The sequence below is a fragment of the Diospyros lotus genome, chromosome 9 (genome assembly GCF_014633365.1).
Source record: "Diospyros lotus cultivar Yz01 chromosome 9, ASM1463336v1, whole genome shotgun sequence".
In the NCBI taxonomy this organism is placed as follows: domain Eukaryota; kingdom Viridiplantae; phylum Streptophyta; class Magnoliopsida; order Ericales; family Ebenaceae; genus Diospyros; species Diospyros lotus.
In genome coordinates, this window is record NC_068346.1 from 17654850 (window position 1) to 17678029 (window position 23180).

Sequence of the window (23180 nt, forward strand, 5' to 3'; positions counted from 1 at the left end):
CACAATAAAATTTTTATATTTTTTTCTTTATTTTGGTGAGAGGTTTATACTCGTCAGTATACGAGTGTAGTTGTAGTCCAAATTTAAATTTGTATTTTCTGGATAGGTATAGGTCGTCTATTGAGAGATTTATTTATGACAAAAGAAAAAGAATATCACATACACACACGCATTTGGATGAATTGGTAACAAGATTTTTTTATGGATTTTCAGATAACGGATACTAGAAAATAAAGTAAAACAGAAATTGAAATAAACACTGAATGTGAGAATATGAAATTGGATAGCACTTGAGTTAAGACAATTTCAACACCAACCCCCTGATTCCCAATTTTTAGCAGAAAAGATTAGCAACATTAATTTAATTTCAGATACGAGGGTTTGTTATTATATGCAATTAGAGATGATGATAGTTCTAGTTTAAGCAATCCCCATACATGATATGCTGGATTCTAGTTTAAACAACTACCATAAATTCGATTGCAATTAATACACAAAATAACTAAATTAATCATTCGGGTTTGGGTATGATATTTTTCAAGAGATTACCACTAAGGATTTTATATGATTTGATAAAATAATTGAAACAATATCTTTAGGCAATAAATGGATATTTCATTTTTCATTTTCAATAATATATACTTTATTTCTATTTTTAAAAAGGAGAAGACATGAAAATATTTTTCATCATAAAAAATGAAAATTTTCATGATGAAAAATATACCCCTAATTTTCATAATATATACCCCCGCGCTCCCCCGCCCCCGCCCAAATTAATCTGCCCCTTACCTGGCCCCTTCTCTTGCAAACCCTAACCCTCTCTCACCGCTGATTCACTGCCTCCCTCACCATCGATCACTCTCAGTCGCTCTCGGCCTCGCTCGTGCACTCTCAGTCGCTCACGCTCAGTCACTCTCGGCCTCGCTCGCTCACGCTCAGTCGCTCTCGGCCTCGCTCGCGCACTCTCAGTCGCTCTCAGCCTCTCTCGCTTACTCTCAGTCGCTTGCTCACTCTCAATCGCTCTCGACCTTGCGAGTCACGTTGTCTCTCTTGCCCAGTCGCTGCCTCTCTTTGAATCATCAGGTATGTCTCTGTCTCTCTCGCCCTCTTTGAATCGAATTTTTAAAATTTTAATTCAATTAAATTCTATTTTATGCATACAAATTCGATTACTCTCAATCGCTCTCGACCTTGCGAGTCACGTTGTCTCTCTCGCCCAGTCGTAGCCTCTCTTTGAATCATCAGGTATGTCTTTGTCTCTCTCGCCCTCTTTGAATCAAAATTTTAAAATTTCAATTCAATTAAATTCTATTTTATGCATACAAATTCGATTACATCATCAAATCACACTATAATCTAACAAATAATTAATTAAACTGTTATGCATACAAATTGAGTTTGTTGAACAATTTTATTGGGATTTACTGACCTCCTCCAGTTCTACTTAAGAGTTCTATTTCTTTTTGAGGCTTGAATTTGTGCCAAAATAAACTAATTAAAACTAGGTAAATATTATTTAATTAAAAAATTCAATGCTGTGAAGAGGATCTGTAAATAATTTATTTGGCTTTTTTTATATATACAATAATAAAATTAATTGTGGAACATCTCAGGGGAAGAACTATTATTTGGGCATTCATAGAATGAGAAACTTGAAAGTGAATATGCTATGCAACTTGTGATCCCTCTGTGAATATTGTAGTCAATGGCAGGATTTTGGGCATATTTTTTATATACAATAATTCAATAACGTGTGATCCCTCTGTGAATGTGATCGAGCAAGTCACGTAATGGTCACTGACTCACTGTTTTAGACATTATAATTTGTTATTATGTGTCAATTAAGTTTGTTAGCAAAGTTATGGTGAAAGCAATGGATATGTGCATATCCAATTTAAATATATAGGCAATTTAAATGATGGATGGTATATTATTAGGGTCTTGCTAAGCTAAAATTTTATCTGTTACCAAATGATATTCATTATATAAACACTTTTGTTAACGTTTCTTTTGATGATTTTATTATTAAAAATATTTGCTTGCGGCCAAACATACATGAAAGATTTGCCATATTTTTTGGTCAGATGTTAAAATATTTTTTCTAAAGTGATTCTTGTAAAAATAAAAATTTTACAAAAAATATTCACAAGAACGCTTAAACGAGCAGCGGGCAGCGAGTTCTGCCTCCAAATCACTTTACTAATGTGAGCTTAAATTTATTTTTTATAAATCTTCTTTTAACAAATGATGATGAATAACAATGATGATGGCAATTTCGACCAATAAGACTGATGTCGGTGAGCCAACCAAATGACAGAAAATAGAAAATAGAATTGTGATCAACAACCATACTACTATAATTGCACATGGTTAACTGACCACCAAGAGTAATGACAGTGATTCATATATACACATATGGTTAAATCTTTCTAAATTTACAATTTTGGATAGTTGAGGATTTAGTTATTCACACATACAAATGAAAATTGGAAACCATATATTTCATATGCGATTATGGAATACAATAGATTATGTTATGTTTGGATAGTCAAGAGAGTGCTTCAATTTTATCTCATTCATTGATATGCTTTAAGTTTTCATTTTTTTCTTTTGAGGCTGTCAATGGCAATAAATCAGTGGCATCTGATTAATTTCTTGAATACCTTAATTAGTTGAGTTATTTACTTTTTAGATCCATATAGATCATATTGTTGGATGTAATCATTATTTATTCTAATGCCCTTTTTCATCTCTATTTTTCTTTCCAATAATTATGTTTTTTATTCACTTCTAATTCTGCCAGTCTATTACTTTTCCAAAACAATATGGCATTTCTAATTATTGCTTTCCATCATTGTTTTCATCTCTTGATATTCTGATGGTCTTCTTAATGCTTGTTTAGTCCTTTTCAAAAATTTCACAATGAAAACACAAAATACAGTTTTATAAATCTATTTGTCCTAATTATGTGTTGAGTTTTATCCTTCTTTTCAGATGTTATAATTGGTCTTGGAATTGAATTGGCTTTTTGGCTTGGTTCCAAGACTAAGTTTTGCAATTGGGTCCCACATACCACCATATTGGATTGGATTCAACTTAATATTATTATGCAATTGTGTTACTACAAAGTTGGTGCTCCAAGCATAATAGTTTGAATAATATGTACTTAATTAATGTATTGAAGTTTCAGCAAAACTGTCGGCACTTGTTTTACCATCATGGTAGTTTGAATACTACAAATGTTATATTTTGTGAAACATAAAAGAGGCCCAAGTCTGGGGGGCCTCTTGTGGCAACCTGGGCTGCCCTTTTGGGCGCCCACTAGAGGGCCGCAAGATGCAGCCAGCTTGGGCCAAGCCCATTTCTCATAGCTCTTGATCTCTTGTCGTTTTGCCTGCTGTTGCTCCTTTTTTGCACGATTCAATCCAGACCATCGGCGCTGCTTTTGCTGAGGCAATCCGAGCCATTCATTTCGTTTATATCTCGCCTTGAGATTGCCGTTTTCTGATCGCATTGAAGACGAGCTTGAATGAGGGGGTTGGGAGAGGGTCGGTCATTTTCTAGAGTTTTCATCTTTTACTCTCTCTCTCGTTCTCTCTCTGTAAATGTTGTATAGTTCGTCTTCTGCAAGGGCTTCTTGATTTTGTGTTGTGTAAGGAAAGCTCCTAATCTGTAAGTGATTTTGTGGCTTGCTGTTTTAGAAAATCAGGGTTGTTTTGTTATTGTTTTTGTTGTAATCAGATTGAATCTATTTAGTGGAAGTGAGCTCTTTTCACCGGAGCTCAAGTGGACGTAGCCCTACTTTTGGGGTGAACCACTATAAAATCTTGCGCCTCTTGTTTCTGGTTTATGTTTGAAATACTATCAATATTGGCTGCGTTTAACCTTTCAGTTCGTGTGAGTTCATTTGTGTGAGATTTTGACGGTGTGTTTGTGTTTGGAGATTTTGCTATCTCTGTTTGATTGTAACAATGGTATCAGAGCTCTCTGGTTTATCGTATCCAACGTTTTAGGGTCAAAATCTCGACCGACTCTGTTTTTTTCGAAAACCTAGGGTTTCCTTTCCTTACTGTGTCAATGTTGTTTTTTAAAAGAACTCTAGGGTTTTCTTAAGAAAGCCTGTTAGCGTGAGTTTGCTGTACAGGTCTCAGTCAGTAAACTAGGGTTTTTTGTTTTGTGAAATTTTTCGTGTATTACGAAAATGACAACAACCCGATTTGAAATCGGTACATTTGATGGAAAGGGGGATTTCGGTAGTTGGAAAAAGAAGATGAGGGTACTTCTCTCTCATCACAAAGTGCTTATAGCACTTGAGACAGATGACCGGAAATGGTCACCTGAGCAGCTGGCCCGAACTGATGAAATCAGAGAAGAGGCATTTAATCTGATTTTTCTACATCTTGGTGACTCTGTAATCCATAAGGTTGACGGTATATCTCTACCTCTTGAACTTTTGAATAGATTAGAATCTTTATATTTTGTAATGTCTGCTCCAAATTTAGTTTATTTAAAAGGCATGTTGTTTAACTTTAAAATGAATACATCTAAGTCTATGGATGAAAACATAGATGAATTTACCAAACTCACTTTGTTATTGAGAGGTACTGATCAGGCTTTAGGAGATACTAGTGAGGCAATGATTTTGTTAAATTCCTTACCTGATGATTATGATGTAGTGAAACATGCTTTACGTTACACTGGTATAGTACCTAATATGGAACTTGTTATATCTGGTATTAAAGCTAGAGAACTAGAACTTAGTACATCTAAGAAATCTGGCAACAATTTGTTTGTTAAAGGAAATATAGATAAAAGAAATTATACTGTGAATACTGAACAACACAATGGGTCAGGGTATAAGGGAAAAAAGAAGGAAAAGAAGGGAAAACAAAAACAAAAGTGGAAATGTTACCACTGTGGGAAATAAGGTCATATAAAGAAATACTGTTACGATTACTTCAAAAAACAAAAGCAAGGGGGAAATGTAACAGTAGCAGTTAGTAGTTCTAATTGTTTGGCTGAGGTACTTAATGTTTCCTCAAGCTCAGTTTTAAATGAATGGATTATGGACTCTGGCTGTTCTTTTCATATGTGTCCTAATATTAACTGGTTTCACAACTTTAATAACAGAGAAAGTGGATTAGTGTACATGGGAAACAACCAATCTTGTAATGTTCAGGGTAGAGGAGACATAACTCTTAAGTTGCATGACAACAAAATTAGAACTCTTACTGATGTAAGATATGTCCCTGATCTTAAAAGAAATTTAATCTCACTTGGTACACTTGATGAGTTAGGATTCTCATACAAAGCTGAAAATGGATCCTTAAATGTTTTTAAAGGAGATGAACTAATCTTAACTGGTTTAAAGAAAAATGGTTTATATGTTTTAAAGGGCTGTTTTCATTCCTCTGTTATATCAAATTCTGCATGCTATGTTAACACTGATAAGACTGATCTGTGGCACTTGAGACTTGGCCATATGAGCCTGAGAGGTATGCAGGCACTGTCAAACCAAGGATACCTTGGTCCAGTGTTTGCTGAGACCCTCGGTTTTTGTGAACCATGTGTGCTTGGCAAGCAACACAGGATGAGTTTCCATAAGGGAACTCATCTGGCGAAGGCATGCCTTGAGTACTTACATGCAGATCTGTGGGGACCCTCCCAGGTCCCCACCCATGGTGGCAACAGGTACTTCCTTTCTATCATTGATGATTATACTAGGAAGATGGGGTTTTTCTATTAAAATCAAAAGATCAAACACTAGAAAAATTTAAAACCTGGAAAATCTTAATAGAAAACCAAGCTGATAGGAGAATCAAAACTCTTAGAACAGACAATGGTTTAGAATTCTGCAATAAAGAGTTTGATGATTTCTGTAACTCCCAAGGAATAAACAGGCATAAGACAGTTAGGAATACACCCCAACAAAATGGGGTGGCTGAAAGAATGAACCGGACCCTCCTTGAAAAAGTGAGGTGCCTTTTGTTCACATCTGGCTTGCCTAAATCCTTTTGGGGAGAGGCCTTAGCAACAGCCGCACACCTAGTAAATAGAAGCCCCTCCACAGCCCTTAATTTAAAATGCCCAGAAGAAAAGTGGATTGGAAGAAAATTAAACTTCAACTACTTAAGAACTTTTGGCTGTGAAGCCTATGCTCATCAGTCAGAAGGTAAGCTGGAACCTAGATCCACTAAGTGTGTTTTTGTTGGGTATCAGGAAGGAACTAAGGGATATAGGCTATGGGAAAGGCAATTTAAGGGTGTAAAAATTATCATCAGCCGAGATGTTATATTCAATGAATCAGTCTTCCCTTGCAAATTATCTAAAACTGATGACATAGATAATCCCACCAGTTTAGGAGATACCCAAATAGAGGTGGAGCATCAAGTTTTAGATAACAATCCTTCAAATGCTCCAGCTATTCCAATCCTTCAATCTGAAGGAGACCCTACATCAAACCAAGATCAGACCTTTGATCATGAATCTGATCATGAGGAACAAAATGATGAAACAGAAGTTGAGGTGGAGCAATTTGACACCCCTCAACATAATCTGGAAAACTATCAACTTGCTCGAGATAGAAGCAGAAGGTCTATTAGACCACCTTCAAGGTATGCTTTCTCAGATTTGGTGTTTTGTGCCCTAGTGGCAGGTGTTGAGATGAGGAGCAGTGAGCCTTCCTCCTATGAGAAGGCTGTCAGCTCAAAGGAAAGTAAAAAATGGCAACAAGCCATGGATGAGGAAATGGCCTCTTTGATGGCAAATGGAACTTGGGTACTTGTCCCTCGTCCAGAAAATCATAAACTGATCTAGTGTAAGTGGTTGTTCAAGTTAAAGGAAGGTATATCCCTAGATGACCCTATTAGATATAAAGCAAGACTAGTAGCTAAGGGGTTCACACAAAGGGAAGGGATAGATTACACTGAAATTTTTTCTCCTGTGGTCAAATTTAAGACAATTCGCATGATGCTTGCAGTAGTAGTTCAATTTGACTTAGAACTTGAACAATTGGATGTTAAAACTGCATTTTTGCATGGAGACCTAGATGAACACATTTACATGGTTCAGCCAAATGGTTATGTTGTGTCTGAAAAACCTGATCATGTTTGTTTGCTGAAAAAATCTTTGTATGGCTTAAAACAGGCCCCAAGGCAATGGTACAAAAAATTTGATAATTTTGTTCTAGGGGCCGGGTTTATTAGAAGTCAATATGACAATTGCTTCTATTTCATGCTTACAGAAATTCCAGTTTATCTACTGCTTTATGTAGATGATATCTTTCTTATTAGCAAATTTAAGTCAAAGATTAATGAGTTAAAATCTATGTTAAATTCAGTTTTTGATATGAAAGACTTAGGTCATGCTAAGAAAATACTAGGAATGAAGATTGAGAGAAATAGAAGCAACAATAGCCTTAAGATACATCAGCATGATTACTTGATGAAAGCTGTTCACAAATTTGGAATGGGAAACTGTAAAACTGTCATAGTTCCACTGGCAGGACATTTTATTTTATCAAAATTACAATGTCCCACATCCAACTCTGAAATAATAGAAATGGAAAATGTCCCTTATGCAAATGTAATTGGAACAATTATGTACTCAATGATAAGCACTAGGCCAGACCTTGCATATTCAATTTCATTACTCAGTCGATATATGTCTAACCCTGGTAAAACTCATTGGGATGCCTTAAAACATTTGCTCAGGTACATAAATGGTACTGCATGCATTGGTTTAAATTTTAAGAAAAGATTTGACACTCTAAATCTTGTTGGTTATGTTGACTCTGATTTTGCTGGAGATAGAGACTCCAGAAAATCCACCACTGCTTACTATTTTACTTTGGGTGGAAATTGTATAAGCTGGAAGTCTCAGTTACAGCCTCTTGTAGCTCTGTCCTCCACAGAGGCAAAGTATGTGGCTGTAACAGATGCCTTTAAGGAAGCCATATGGCTTCAAGGCATACTAAAAGAAATTCACTTGCTTCAAAGCAAAGTGATGGTTTTCTCAGATAGTCAAAGTGCCATCCACTTGTCCAAAAATCCTGTGTATCATGATAGGACCAAACATGTGGATGTGAAGTATCACTATGTAAGAGAAATGATAACCAACGGAACTATGGGAATTCAGAAAGTATCTTCAGCCAACAATCCAGCTGACATGGGTACCAAGGTATTAACTGCAACTAAATTTAAGCATTGCTTAAAATTGTTGCATATTGATGATGGCTAATTTTCTGGTCATCTAGAGCTATGAGGGTGAGAATTATAGCATGCTTTACTTATATTTTCATATCTGATTACTTAGTCTTTTTATGTTTCAAGGTGGAGTTTGTTATATTTTGTGAAACATAAAAGAGGCCCAAGTCTGGGGGCCTCTTGTGGCAACTTGGGCTGCCCACTGGAGGGCCACAAGATGCAGCCAGCTTGGGCCAAGCCCATTTCTCATAGCTCTTGATCTCTTGTCGTTTTGCCTGCTGCTGCTCCTTTTTTGCACGATTCAATCCAGACCATCGGCGCTGCTTTTGCTGAGGCAATCCGAGCCATTCATTTCGTTTATATCTCGCCTCGAGATTGCCATTTTCTGATCGCATTGAAGAAGCTTGAATGAGGGGGTTGGGAGAGGGTCGGTCATTTTCTAGGGTTTTCATGTTATACTCTCTCTCTCGTTCTCTCTCTGTAAATGTTGTATAGTTCGTCTTCTGCAAGGGCTTCCTGATTTGTGTTGTGTAAGGAAAGCTCCTAATCTGTAAGTGATTTTGTGGCTTGCTGTTTTAGAAAATCAGGTTGTTTTGTTATTGTTTTTTGCTGTAATCAGATTGAATCTATTTAGTGGAAGTGAGCTCTTCTCACCGGAGCTCAAGTGGACGTAGCCCTACTTTTGGGGTGAACCACTATAAAATCTTGCGCCTCTTGTTTCTGGTTTATGTTTGAAATACTGTCAATATTGGCTGCGTTTAACCTTTCAGTTCGTGTGAGTTCATTTGTGTGAGATTTTGACGGTGTGTTTTGTGTTTGGAGATTTTGCTATCTCTGTTTGATTGTAACAACAAACATAATGTATAAAGACATTGGTATAATATGTAAATGCTAAATGAAAAGAAATCACATAAAACTAAGTACTTTTTGCAATTAATATATATTAATCGCTTGAAACAATTAAGTTGCGAGTTGGGACTCTCATAATGAAACTGTAAAAATTTTCCATGATTTTGCTCTATTCACTGAGATCGTGAAATCATTAGTTGACTCACTGTTCCAGCCCCCTTACTTGCGGCCATTAGTTTCCTTGCTCGATAAAGAAGCGAATCTAATCGTGCTTCATCAGCCGTGTGTCTTGCCTGAATGAAATGGCCTAAAACAACTTCTTCTTCTTCTAATTTTTTATTTTTTTTATTTATTTGTTTTATGGGTTTGGTTTATGTTATTCAGTTTTTGTTTTAACTTTATATATTTTGTACCATATGAATCCAGGATGAAATTGAATACTCATCTAATCTAGTTTATAAGGGCGAGTCCTGATGAAATAGACTTTAGGATTTTTTGTTCTTTTCAATATGTAACATACAAGAAAAAAAAGTAATTCTTATTATTCTGTATGATATGACAGATTAGTGAATTTGTTCACTTGATGAATGGACGAATATTTCGCTACATTGTTGCTGAGGCAATTATTGTCTCCATTGATCCGACCAAGTCTGTAGGGGGAGTAGAACTAGGTAATGAGTTTGTTGAAATTAGTATTCAGAAAGTGCTGAAGCCATTATATCCATTGCCTCGACAATTTTCTGGGATGCGTGTCTTGAGGGATGCTAATAATAGTAAAACTACGATACCATAGAGGGTCTCTGATGTAAGTGTTTTTGTATACAGTTATTATGCAATTTTAAACATGTTTTTTGCAATTTCATAGTTAATGTACATACGTATAGATCTATTATTTTTCAATGCAAATCGAAAAAATATGATATGCAATTTTGGTTGGAGCAGCATAGTGGCGTAATCAAGGGTTATTTGAGGTCACTTGGACAAGTTTTAGTTTAGGGTTGATTTGTATGTACAAAGATGTATTGTGTAATGAGACGAGACAAGATCGATCTAAATGATCAAATGTGTTGTACTTAAATAGATCTATTGTATACAATTGTGTGTAGTGGGTGAATCTTTTAAAATTGTTGGTGGTTTTTTGTTATACAGGTTTTGATTGTTATACATTTGATTAATGTTATACAGCATATGGTTTTTTATTTTTTTTTTTTGAGTATTGTCGGCGGTTCTTAGGGTTTTACCGGCGGTTGACCTTTGCCAATGGTTTAAAAACCGCCGGCATAACGGTTTTTAAATTTTTTTTTTGGGCGATTCCTAGGGATTTATCGGCGGTTTAAAAATCACCGGCAAAGGTCATGCTTAAACCGCCGGGAAAGCATGACCTTTGCCGCGATTTTATTAAATCGTTGGGAATTTACCAGCAATTTGAGAAAATCGGGGGTAATGTTTTTTTTCTGATGGAGGTATTTCTGGCAGAATTAATTACCATCGGTAAAAATTTTACCGACGGTTTTTTTACTTTTTTCGACGATTTTTTCACCGCCGGAAAAAATCAAACCTCTTGTAGTGTCATTAATCACGTGTCACATTTTCATTATAAGAGGTGTTAAATAAATAATATAATAACACATGATCACTTTAACATTTTCTAATGAGAAGATGTTACACCATCATCAATTATGACTCGTACTAATATTTTAAATAAAAAATTAATTATAAATTATAAAGAACATTCATGTATGTGTAAAAGGAGTTGTTTTGGCCTTTCAATCGACTCATTATTTCAAGATTAGTAACATCGAGTCCACCTTAACTTTCTTCTCTCATTACACCTAAATATCATTCATGAACTCAAAAATATTTCTTAGTCATTTTGAGAATTTTTTTAACATTTGAAGATATTTAGAAATGAAAATGAAAAGTATGAAATAGAAATGCCTTGGAAGATTCCCCAAAGAGGGTGGTCTTTAAATAACTGATGTCTTGAAGGGTCTTTGGAAGTGGGTGGCTTCGAAGAAGCCTTGAAATAGGGGCATTCAGTTGGGTGGTTCTGGGAGAGCTCTGGGGTTATTCGGGAAGAGCTATTACTTGGTTGTCTTTGGATGAGTCTTTTGGGTCTTCTGATTGTCTGTGACAAAGAAATAGTTAGACGGTCTGCAGGAGCTCTCCCACGTGGGCCTGTCAATGCTAAAGTTAGATGCTACCACGATGTAGGAGATAATATGTAACGACCCGCCCTTCCCAACGTACTGTTATTCTCGAGATTTTTTTTTTCATCACAAATTCTTCAATACAAAATCCCCATAAATACATTCAACATTCCATATGGAAGCTAAGGAAAGCTAACTTAAACACTTGTAGAAGTTAAATTGAAACCTAAAGGATATCATAAGTCCATACATACACAAACGTACACTACTGTTCTCAACAACCAATAAATTGCAATATCTTGTAAGTGAGATAACATATAAACTACTTCAAACATAGGGAATATCATGACTTGAAATTAAATTACGCTTCGACCACTTATTTCCCTTCTTATTGCTTGATTCACCTAAAACGTGGAATATTCCAAGGACAAAAGTCCTAATTAGAAGATGAATTTTCAAGTAAGGGTTAAAATAAATTTCATGAATGAATGACGCATGGATATGAACATGCCAACGTCCTAGCATAACTTTCACCAGCATTCTAACCTCAACACGGAATCCTAGGAAGTCATCCCAATAATTCTCACTTTGGGGAAAATCCATTCCCGGCACGAGAGACTTCCGCAGCTTTTCAACAAAACTCACTTGGAGAAATGTAGCTATACTACCAGGGCAAATTCTCACCCCATCATGGATGACACAAGTACCGATATGCCAATAATATTATGCTAAACAAAATATCACAATTATTGAAACAATATAACATGTATAGATATGACAAAATGTACATAAATCGCATATAATTTGGAAACTCTCGTGAAAATCATGTTCAATTTAGGTAAAACATATCGTGTATAAATTTTCAGGAAAAATCACTCACATTGATTTAGCTTCTAGGCTTCCTCGGTATGACTGCCCTGACCTCAATACGAGTGCCCAGATAATTTTTTGGCCAAATTTTTTGGAAAATTAATAGAACTAAAATTTTTAATTTTTCAAAAATTTTCCACATTTTTTCGATTTTTGTCTTTATTTTTTCTTATTTTTTTTTCCATTTTCTTACCCCCACACGCTTGCACCCACACGCCTGGCGTGTGCCTTCACGCGCCCAATTCTGGTCATCTTCTTTGGCCTCTCCTTCACCGCTAGTGATTGGTTTTGGCTTGTTTTCTTTGATTTTCTTCTTCCTTCTTAGCCTACTCAATCTTCTTAACATGATGACATACTTATTGGTTTGAAACAATTAGTCGACACACCCTCGATTTGGCCGTTTAAACCTTGGTTTTGACGAATCTCAATTTTTCGGCCAAGCTTCAAATCAACATGAAAACTCATCAAATTCTCCAGAATTAATCTCCACAACTTGGAGAACAAAAGCCCCTTTATAAAAAACCCTCGATTTTTCTCAAAACATTTGGATTACACGACTTAATTTTGAAGAAACCCTTGGCCTAACCTCGACTATTTATAGTCATTTTTGACCATCTCTCCAACCAATCTCGGCCTCACTTTGCATCACAAGGCTTACCCTTGGCCATGATGGCCCTATCCCTGCTTTTGATCAACCATTTGACGTCGATGCTGACTGCTGCATTGTGGCTGTTGGACATGGCAGTGTTCACACTACTTTTCTTACACTTTGGTCCCCTCCTTTTGATTTATTACACGTTGGCCCTTAACCTCAAACCCTCACATTAATTTCTAGAATTTTTCCTTGTTCCCACAACTTGGAAAATTACACTTATCCCCCATAATTTTGGAAAATTTCACTTATACCCCAATAAAAATTACACTTAAGCGCATAAAAATTACACTTAAATCCTCAAAGAATTTTCGGGTATTACATCCACCCCTCCTTAAAGAAATTTCGGTCTCAAAATTTGCAGATAACTGATCATATAACTAAGGGAGAACAAAGCTCATTACCTCATTTTCAAATAACCAAACATTATTATTAGCTTATTCCTCAAGTCGATAGATACTACCCCCAATTGTTAATAGTATCATGTCTTAAACATCTTGACTGCATATCGTCTTTAACCTTATCAAGTATCCTAGTTCGTATTCAGTACATGTCCAATGCTTACAAAGTATGACGCGCCTTTCACAAAATCAACAAAAAATCCACAATTATTTCTTCATTCACAATAAATCTTTAGTACAATTATGAGAAGAGCTATAAAAATTCTATATTTTATTTCTATTTCTTCGAACAACTGAGGATATTTTCTCTTAATTGTATGCTCTAGCTCTCATGTTGCTTCCTCCTTATATGTTTTTCTCCACTGAATCTTTACCAAAGGAATTACTTTATTCCTTAAACTTGGTTGCAACGATCTAAGATTTATTCGAGTGACTCCGATTAGGTCAAATTATCTTTTAACTCAATCGTTTCCACCCAAATTTCGCTATGAACCTCAAGTTTTGACCCGAGATTATAGTCACTGGTGTGTTATGAAGCTCGATTATCTCTCTTATGTATTATTTTGCAAACTTTTGTGTTGACTTATTCATTAGGTAAGGGATGTTTTGATTTCATGAGTCGGTCCATTACGACCCATCTCGCATCATTATTCATCTGATTCTTTGAAAATCCCGTCATGAAATCCATTTGTGACATATTCCCATTTACATTTAGGGATGTCTATTGGCTGCATTAGCCTCGTTGTTTTTTTATTTTTTTTTTTGATACTCGATCTTCACCTTCTGGCATGTATCACACTGTGTCACCCTTCTAGCCACACTAGCCTTCATCTCGGGCCACCAGTAGATCTCTCGAAGATTTTGATACATCTTTGTGACTCCCGGGTGCACTGTATATTGAGTCCTATAGGCCTCATCTAGAATCCTTTGCCTCAATTCTCAGAGGTTAGGCACGTATATCCTACCCCGAAACCTGATAATGCCATCTCACATTTCAAAAATCAGAATTCTTGGGCTGACTACGCTCACCTACCCATAGACATATACGTTTGTCAACCACATATGCCTCTTGTATTTCATTCACCAGATCCAACTAAACTGCCAGACTAACAATAAGAATGGACGATCCCCTTGGCATTACACTCACAATCAATAGGCTAAATGCCTCTAATAATTGCCACTCACGGGTTATCCACCCAGTCACAACAGTAGACACACTCCTACTCAAAGCGTCAGACACCTCATTACCATGCCCTAGGTGATACAAAATAGTGCAGTTGTAGTCCTTGAGGAACTCCATCCACTGTCACTTTCTCATGTTCAGTTTCTTTTGCGAGAACATATACCTCAGACTCTTTGTGGTTTGTGAACACATCGAATGTCTCACCACACATGTAATGCCTCTATAGCTTAAAAGCACATACCACAACTGTCAGCTGCAAGTCATGCTCGGGTAGTTCACTTTGTGCCTCTTCAACTGGCATGATCCATATGCAATTTTCCCATCTCTATTGCATCAACACACAACCCAAACCTATCCTTGAGTCATTGGTATAAACAACATAACCTCCAAGCCCATTAGGTATTACCAGAATAAGTGTGCACGATCAACCTGCCTTTGAGCTCTCGAAAGCTCTCCTCGCATCTGGCAGACCATCCTCACTTAACTTTCCTCATGAGTCTTGTTATGGATGCAACTATTCCAGATAATCCATTCACGAGTCTCTGATAATAGCTTGTCAATCTCAAAAATCTTCTCACCTTGGTCACACTAGTTGACGGTTGCCTCTTTGCTGGCTCCACCACTATTTCTTCGACCAAGATTACATGTTGCTATTGATAGGCTTGAAATACTATGGCACACACCCAAAAAGGGGTGAATTGAGTAATTTAAAATTTTGTTTGAAACTTGAAATCCTTTTGATCCCAAGTAGGCCCTCTAGTCCAATACTAGGAAATTACAAACCTCCTACACTTAAGGTAGGCCCTCCAGCACACTTGCTAGAAAATCAACCTCCTACTTACAAAAGTAGGCCCTCTAACTATACAAGGTAGAAAATACAAGAAATGAATAACAAAGAGAGAATCTAAGAGATGAATCTCTTAGTTACAAGATCTTTGAAAATGATACAAGGTTTGAAACAAATAAATACAAATGAAGATCAAAGCCTTTGAGGGAAAAATTATGAAAGCACAAATATAATTGAGAAGAATTATAATTTAAGCTCACTTCACTTCATTCCCATCCATGAGCCTCTTCTAGATTATCATTGAGTTGTATTTATAAGCATCCCAAGAGCTTCAAGTGAAAACTAGTTGTTTATAGCTGTTGAAGATTGAAAAATTAGCCGATGGAAGCTATCAGAGACACAAACTATCGACAGATGAGTTGAGTTAGTCAACAGATTCAAAGGTTTTGACAAATGAAATTATTTAGTTGACATATTCAAAGGTTAGTCGACAAATGAAATGACTTAGTCGATGGATGAAATGAGTTAGTCGACAAATCAAGGCAAAATTTTAAAATATCAAAAACTAGCATTATGTTTGTCGACAAATTGCTTGAAGATAGTCGACAGAATAAGAAAACTTTTCAATATAGTTGACATATGATTGATTTTTCCTTAAGAAAATTATTTCATTTTTGATCAAATAAAAACATAATATTTCAAATGTCATTAAGAGATTTATCACAAGATTTTTAACATTGGAATGCATGATTAAATTGATTTTAATTTTGGTGCTTAATAGTGATAGAATTGAAATGCTATGGCACACACTAACTAAGAGGGGGGTGAATTGGTATAAAAAATAGTTCTTATTCCAAAAAAAAATTATTTTGATAAACAGAGATGTTGTTTGTGAAGACCATGATTCGTTAAACCTCAAGATCTTAAAATGTCACGATGAGGTATCAACTATGTGAAGACAATCTCGTTGTGAGAATAATGAATATAAAATCTTTGTAGGTGAGATGTTAAATATACAAATTAAGTAGGGTATATAAGGATGCTAAAAAGAACAAATGAACAGAGAGCACAAAACCAAGAGATGATGATTTATAGTGGTTCATCTTTTCAAGCCTAATCCACTACCTTAACTTCCCACTGAGGATTTTGAAATTGATCCACTATCAACCCCCTACTCAAATCTAGTAGGTCTTCTAGTCCGCTACTAGGAAATTTAAAAACCTCCCACTTGAATGGGCCCTCTAGCTTATGCTAGGTAAATTGAAATGAATACAACGAAAATAACTTTAAGAGTTAAAAACTCTTAGTACAAATCCTCTCTACAATAAATACGAGGCTGTTAATGAATAAAATAGTAAAATGCGAAGCCTTGAAATGAAAAAACAAGAGAGATATAGTACAAGTTGAAAGCGCGAATACAAAGTGTATGCTTGGTAGTTGATAGTAATAAATATTCTCAACAGCCTTCAACTCCTTCAACCACCTATTTATAGATGATGGTGGAAAAATCCAAAAATCGAGTCGTTGGGGTAGTTGGGCGAGCATTAAGTGAGGCTAAAAACTAGCCGTTATGATTTCTGCAAAAGGAACTTAGTCAATAGAATCAGATAAAATAATAAGCTTGGTTAATAAACAGAATAGGTTAGTCAACCAAGTCACAAAAGCAATAGAGCATTTAGTCGACTAAGACAAAAACAGGCATGACACTTAGTCGACCAAGGCTGACCTTCTGTCGACTGACTTAAAGAGTTAGTCGACTAAGATATAACAAATACACTGTTAGTTGACCAAGACTTAAGGTTAGTCGGCTAAGACTAAAATAAGCACATTGTTAGTTGACTAAGCCTATAACTTAGTCGACCAAGATAAGCTTTGAAAGATAAAAAGCATTATGATAGACGACCAATCTTGTATAATAAACTTGAAATCTTGTCGACTTGCTTTGCTTTAGGATTGAACCAATTTTACAAATGAACCCTTTGATTCAAAATAGCCCAACATCATTTCTTTAGCCCAACTTGATTTCTTTTTACGAAACTTCATGAAATTGATTTTAGAACATGTAGAGTACATTTAGTAAATTAATTTCATTATTTGTCATTATCAAAACTATCTGATCACAAGAGTAAGGAGTAAGATATCAATCTCTCCCTTTTGATGATAACAAAACATATTAAGTTGAGAAAATCAATTTCCATTTAACTAAATGTTTCTCCCCCTTTTTGTCATAATCAAAGAGAATTAGAGACAGACTCCCCCTTAAGATAGGGCTTCAAAAGAATTGGAAAACAAGATAGGCCTCCCATTGCATGTATAGAACAATGAAATATATGAGGAGTAATACCTAATGACTTGCATAAATAGAGGATTCACCATTCACGATTTAAAGTCAAAAGACATGCATACAACATACGAAATATGTTTAAGGATAATCATTAAGTTGAGATACCAAAAAAAAAATAATAACATAGAAATAAATTTCTAATAAAAGCAACATCTAAGGATCAGGGAAATGGAGGAGGGAGAAGATGGATGAGGAGAAGCAGATGGCAGAGATGCTGATGGAGTAGGAGGAGAAGGAAACTGGGTGAGCATCATCTGCACGAGACAGCCCAGCTGAGATGACATCTCCTGCTTTGCTAATGAAGGCTCTGCAAATCAGCTCTGACTTTTTCCCTAAATTCTGAGAAGTTTATGGTCCACCATTGCAATAGCCATCTTGAGAGTTACTAGCCCCTGAACCACTATCTCATCTAGAGATTCTATTGATGGTCCTTCAGATGTTTTTCTCTTCTTTTTCTCATTATTTTATGCCTTCTCAAACTTTACCCAAGCTTCATTCACCTTGTGATACCCAATTCTAATGGTTGTGTTTCCATTTATGTGTTGAAATGGGGTTAGATAGGTTTTTCTCTCATTATCCAGATTTCCCACATCTTTATCCAATAATTCACTAACAGCCATACCATAGGGCAAAGATCTATTTTTTCCAGTAAATGATTCTATCATTAAGTTTATCATCAACATACACAAATTTGGCCTTCTCTTTGCCTTGATACATTGTAGTAACCATAAATCCATTATAGTGACAAACGAGAAACTGCCATTTCTAGGATATATCATTTGGCAACAAAAAGATGTAAGAGCCTAGTGTTCAAGTCCATCAAGTTTGTGTCAGTGATTCTAGTGGTGAGGGTATCATCTCCAGTGACTTCTTGACTTGCCTTAACATAATCTTGTCCAAGAAGCATAATCTTCACCCTCCAATGGAATTCCAAACTTGTTATAGATCGCAAGAATAGTAATTTCAAAGTTTGTATCCCCTATATTGGTCTTGAATTTCTTATTTGATTAACGTTTATGATACGTATTGTTGGTATTTGAATAAAAAGCCCTGACTAAGTCCTCATAAATACTCTTATGGATAGTCGAAAAATTCCACCAACCAAATTCCTTAAGAGTTTCAATGTATGGAAAACCAGTAGATTCTAAAAACCCTATATCCAAATATCGTCCTCTCATAATCTCTCTGGAATCAAAATACATAGAATACCTTTCCTGTTGACTTGCTAAAATGAAGGGACGGATTTGAGGTGTAGGTGGAGGTGACGAATGACTTAAAGATGCTGGTTCCTTACCTTGTGTTTGTCCTTGCCCAAATTCTTTGTTCTTTCCATGAGAAATGGAAATGAATGCCCTTGGAGAGGAGAAATCCAATGCACTCGAATGAAAAAAGAAAGGGAATGAGATGAGAAGTTAAGGGAACGAGAGAGAGAGAGAGAGAAATTTCACAAAGGAAGGCTAGAATTGGATGAACCACGAAAGAGAGAGAGAGAGAGAGAGAAATTGGCAGAATTAAAAGAAGGTTAGGGTTTGGGAATGCGAATGGTTGCCTAACCCTTAAATAGATCAACCCACTTGGTTGACCAACATCGAGTGCTCTGTCGACCAACATAATAGAAAACACAAGCTTGGTCGACCGATGCTAGGCTTTTGGTGACCAACAAAAGAGAAAACATAAGCTTAGTCGACTGATGCTAGGCTTTTGTCGACTGATTGCCTTAAAACATGGAGCTTGGTCGATTGAAAGATAACATTTTGTCGACTAACTTATTAACTTAAGGAAACTTGGTCGACAAAGGATGGTCTTCTATCGACTAACACAAGAATTTGGTTGACACAGAAATATGCTTTTATCATATGAAATCTTGGCCTATGAACATTCTGTCGACAAATTATCTTATTTGATGACATATTTTGATGCTTGGCCGTAGAATCAAACATATACATATAACATTTGAATTACCTTATAAAATGATTTTCAAAGAGCACAAGATATACAAACTCAAAATCATTAGTCATGACATAATTAATCCTAATTCACTTATAAAGAATTCAAGTTTTTCTTTGTCAAGAGACTTTGTAAAGATATCAGCTATTTGATGATTTGTATCAATAAATTCTAGACTTATATCTCTTTTTTGAACATGGTTTATAATAAAATGATGCTTTACCTCAATGTGCTTGGTTCTTGCATGAAATACATGATTTCTTGTTAGATCTATAGCACTTGTATTATCACATTTTATAAGAATATTTTTCAAGTTTTATACCATAGTCTTCTATTTGATATTTCATCCATAAGATTTGCCTTTTTGTGCTCCTTAAGCACTCTCTTCAACTTTTCTTCTTCAAGACCTATCAAGGAAGAAGAAATAATCACAGGTAAGGTAGATGAATCCCCCAATAAACATATTTTAAATGAGGAGGAAGAGGTTTAATTTCAAAATAGGAGGTTTCTCAATTTGATGGTCTGGCTTTCGAAGAAGAAGAAGAAGAAGAAACACCCAAAGGTAGCAATTTGTCTCTTTTTGATGGACAGGCTTTTTGCTTTTCTCCCAAATAGCCCACGCTTTCCTTGTGTTGTTCATCCAAAATTTGTTCCTTCATATCAAAAGAGTTAGCAATGCAATTTTTTATAGGGACATCTAACCTAAATTCATGAAACTTCCTATCTACCAAATCATCAATACAATCTATCATTAAGACTTCATTTTCATTTCCATTAGAATGTTTCATAGCCTTAATTAAACACATCAAAGAGAACTTCATCATCATTAATTCTAAGGCTGAGTTTTCCTTGTTGGACATCAATCAAAGCTTTTCTTGTGGCAAAAAAAGGTCTCCTTAAAATTAGAGGCATATCATAATCTTCGTCCATGTCCAGAACAATGGAGTTAATAGAAAAATAAATTTATCTACTTTTACCAAGATATCTTGCATTACTCCCCTTGGATATTTGATACTTCTATAAGCCAATTGAAGAGAAATAGTGGTGGGTGTTGGTTCTTTTAATCCAAGCTTTCTGAAAATAGAAAAGACATCAAATTGATACTTGCACCAAGGTCACATAAAGCCTTATACAAATTAATTTCTCCAATAGTGCAAGTAATAGAAAAGCTCCCTAGATCCTTGAGTTTTGGAGGCAATTTGTTTTGTAGATTTGCTGAGCATTCTTTATTAAGTTTCACCATCTTAAATTCCCTCTAACTTTATTTTGTTTGAAATTATTTCTTTCAAAAATTTAGCATAACTTGGCATCTATGAAATAATATTAAGAAGAGAGATGTTAATATGCAACTTTTTAAACACCTCTAAAAATTTAGCAAATTGTTTATCCAAGTTAGCCTTTAGAAATTGTTTAGGAAAAGAAAGAGAAGGTTTGTAAGATTTTAAATTAAGAGAATAAGAACTTCCCTTTTTCTCCGTTGATAGCTCCCGATCCTCTTCTTTGGCTTTAAGCTCTTGGCTTTCTTCCTTTTGTATACTCTTTATCTTTTTCTTCTTTTTCAAGTTCTTTTCCACTTTGCAAAGTGATGGCCTTTACATATTCCCTTGGATTTTTCTCAGTATTGCTAGGCAATCCTCCTTGTGGTCTTTCCAAAATTGCTTGGGCAAGTCATCCAATTTGAGTTTCCAAACTTTGCATTCTTGCCTTTGTACTATTGATAAACTTTGCCATCATATCTTCCAAATTTGACTTCTTCTCTTTTGGAAATTGATGTTGTTGTTGTTGAAAGCCAGGCGCTCTTTGTTGATTATTACTATAATGATAGAAAATTTTTTACCCAAAAAATTCTTTTATTCGTACACGATATTCTGATACCAATCTCTTTCAAAACAACAGAAGTACAAATAATTGTCAATACATACCTCGGGGAAACACAATAGTAAGACATATTAACAACCATAATAAAATATGACACCAGCGCCTTTGTCTCGAAGTTACCCTCAAGATCTTTTTTCGGGTGGAGAGCCCTGTGCACATATCTATTGACAAGGATCTAACACCATTGAACTCGACCTCAAACTTTCCCTTCCTCAACCTAGAATGATGCAAGCAAATATGAGCCATAAGCCCAGCAAATATAACTAAAAGAAATTGAGCATAAGAACTCATGGTATCGAGAGGCAAATAGCATCATGTAAACATTTATGGCACTCATGCCCCACTTCTTCTCATTGCTTTAAAATGATGACAAGATGAAACATGCATTCATGCTCATATGCAATCTTTTAAACCATAATCATGGGACTGAAGTCCAAAAACCATGGGACCGAAATCCATATCATAACCATGGGACCGAAATCCTTCTTTGAGCCGAAATTTTCTCTGTGAATATATCTTGTGGACTTGTCCGCTACGTGCATCATGAATCCTTTACATATTTAAAAACCATTTTCGTACACATGATATATGTATTATCACAACCATGGACATTTGTAATGACTTCTCATACATAATTGACACAATTACCGAAACAACATGTCTGAGATGACAACCTTCATGCAAGACAACATCAAAGCCTTACATGTCCTCAATAAAGTATTATTTCCAAAGGAAGATAGGGTGATACAAAACTTTTGAGACTTAAGTATATAATTGAGAACCATTAAATATTTACCAGGAAATTAAAGAAATAGGAACTTGTGAAAATAGGAAGAACATGCAACAACAAGGAATAGATAATGGAACTTGCAATTATGGTTAAAGACTTGCCATTAAAATAAATTAAGGAGGAAAGAGAACTTGCAAATTAGGAAGTAGGAAACATGAACTTGCCTTAGATATTCTCTTCTTAAACTATTAAAAGTATCCGAAAGGCTAAAGCTTATGGGCTCCACGCTCCTTTAGTTATCTCCAAAATTCCAGGGATGTTACAATTACTCCAAGAAAAATTAGGATGGCTCCTCCATCTTGGATTGTAAGTGTTGGAATAGGATTAAAATTTGACCTGTTGCCACCATAAGAAATAAAATCAGCTTGTTCAAAACAAACAGAAGGAAAAGGATTTCCTACTTGACAATTTACACTAGTATGTCTCTCTCGCCCACAAAACTCACAAGAAAGAAAATGAGAAGAAGAATAAGAAGAAGCATTTATAATTGAAATCCCCAAATTACCCAAATTCCTTTTAATTCAGCAATTCGAACATATAAGGCAGTTATAGAATAAACATTATAAATTCCAACTCCTTTTTTATTTGCTCTCTCATTGTTCCATTGATAACTGTTGGTTGCCATCTTCTCCAAATTCATGCAGACCACATGTAGTTGCATTTAATATTAAACGAGAAGATTGATTAATGACACTATAAAAAGTTTGCATTTGCATCCAAACAGGTAGCCAAGGTGAGGACATTTCTTGAGTAGTTTCTTTAAATCTCTCTCCATGACTCATATAAGGATTTATTACCAAATTGTGAAAAGGTTGTTATATCATTCCTTAATTTAACTGTTTTAGCAGGTGAAAAAATATTTAGATAAATTTGTTTTGTGCCAAATCATTCCGTATAGTAATAGAACTTGCAGGAAGAGAATTAAGCCATTCTTTTGCTTTATCTTTTAAGGAGAAAGGAAATAACCTAAGTCGAACGACATCCTCACTAACTCCATTATGTATAAAGTATCACTTATCAAGAAAATTAGGAATATGAGAGTTAGGATCATCATTAGGGCTAGAAAATTGTACACTCTCATTTGAATCATTTGAATAATTGCAGGCTTGATATCAACGTTGTTTG

General features: G+C 35.4%; 1 non-coding gene across 1 annotated transcript; it reads left to right on the top strand.

Annotated features, from left to right (window-relative positions):
* The first annotated feature begins 22780 nt into the window (after positions 1–22780).
* On the top strand, positions 22781–22889 carry LOC127810749 (small nucleolar RNA R71). Its single transcript, XR_008025558.1, has one exon. It is a non-coding gene; the product is annotated as a small nucleolar RNA R71 (small nucleolar RNA).
* The last annotated feature ends 291 nt before the right edge of the window (positions 22890–23180 follow it).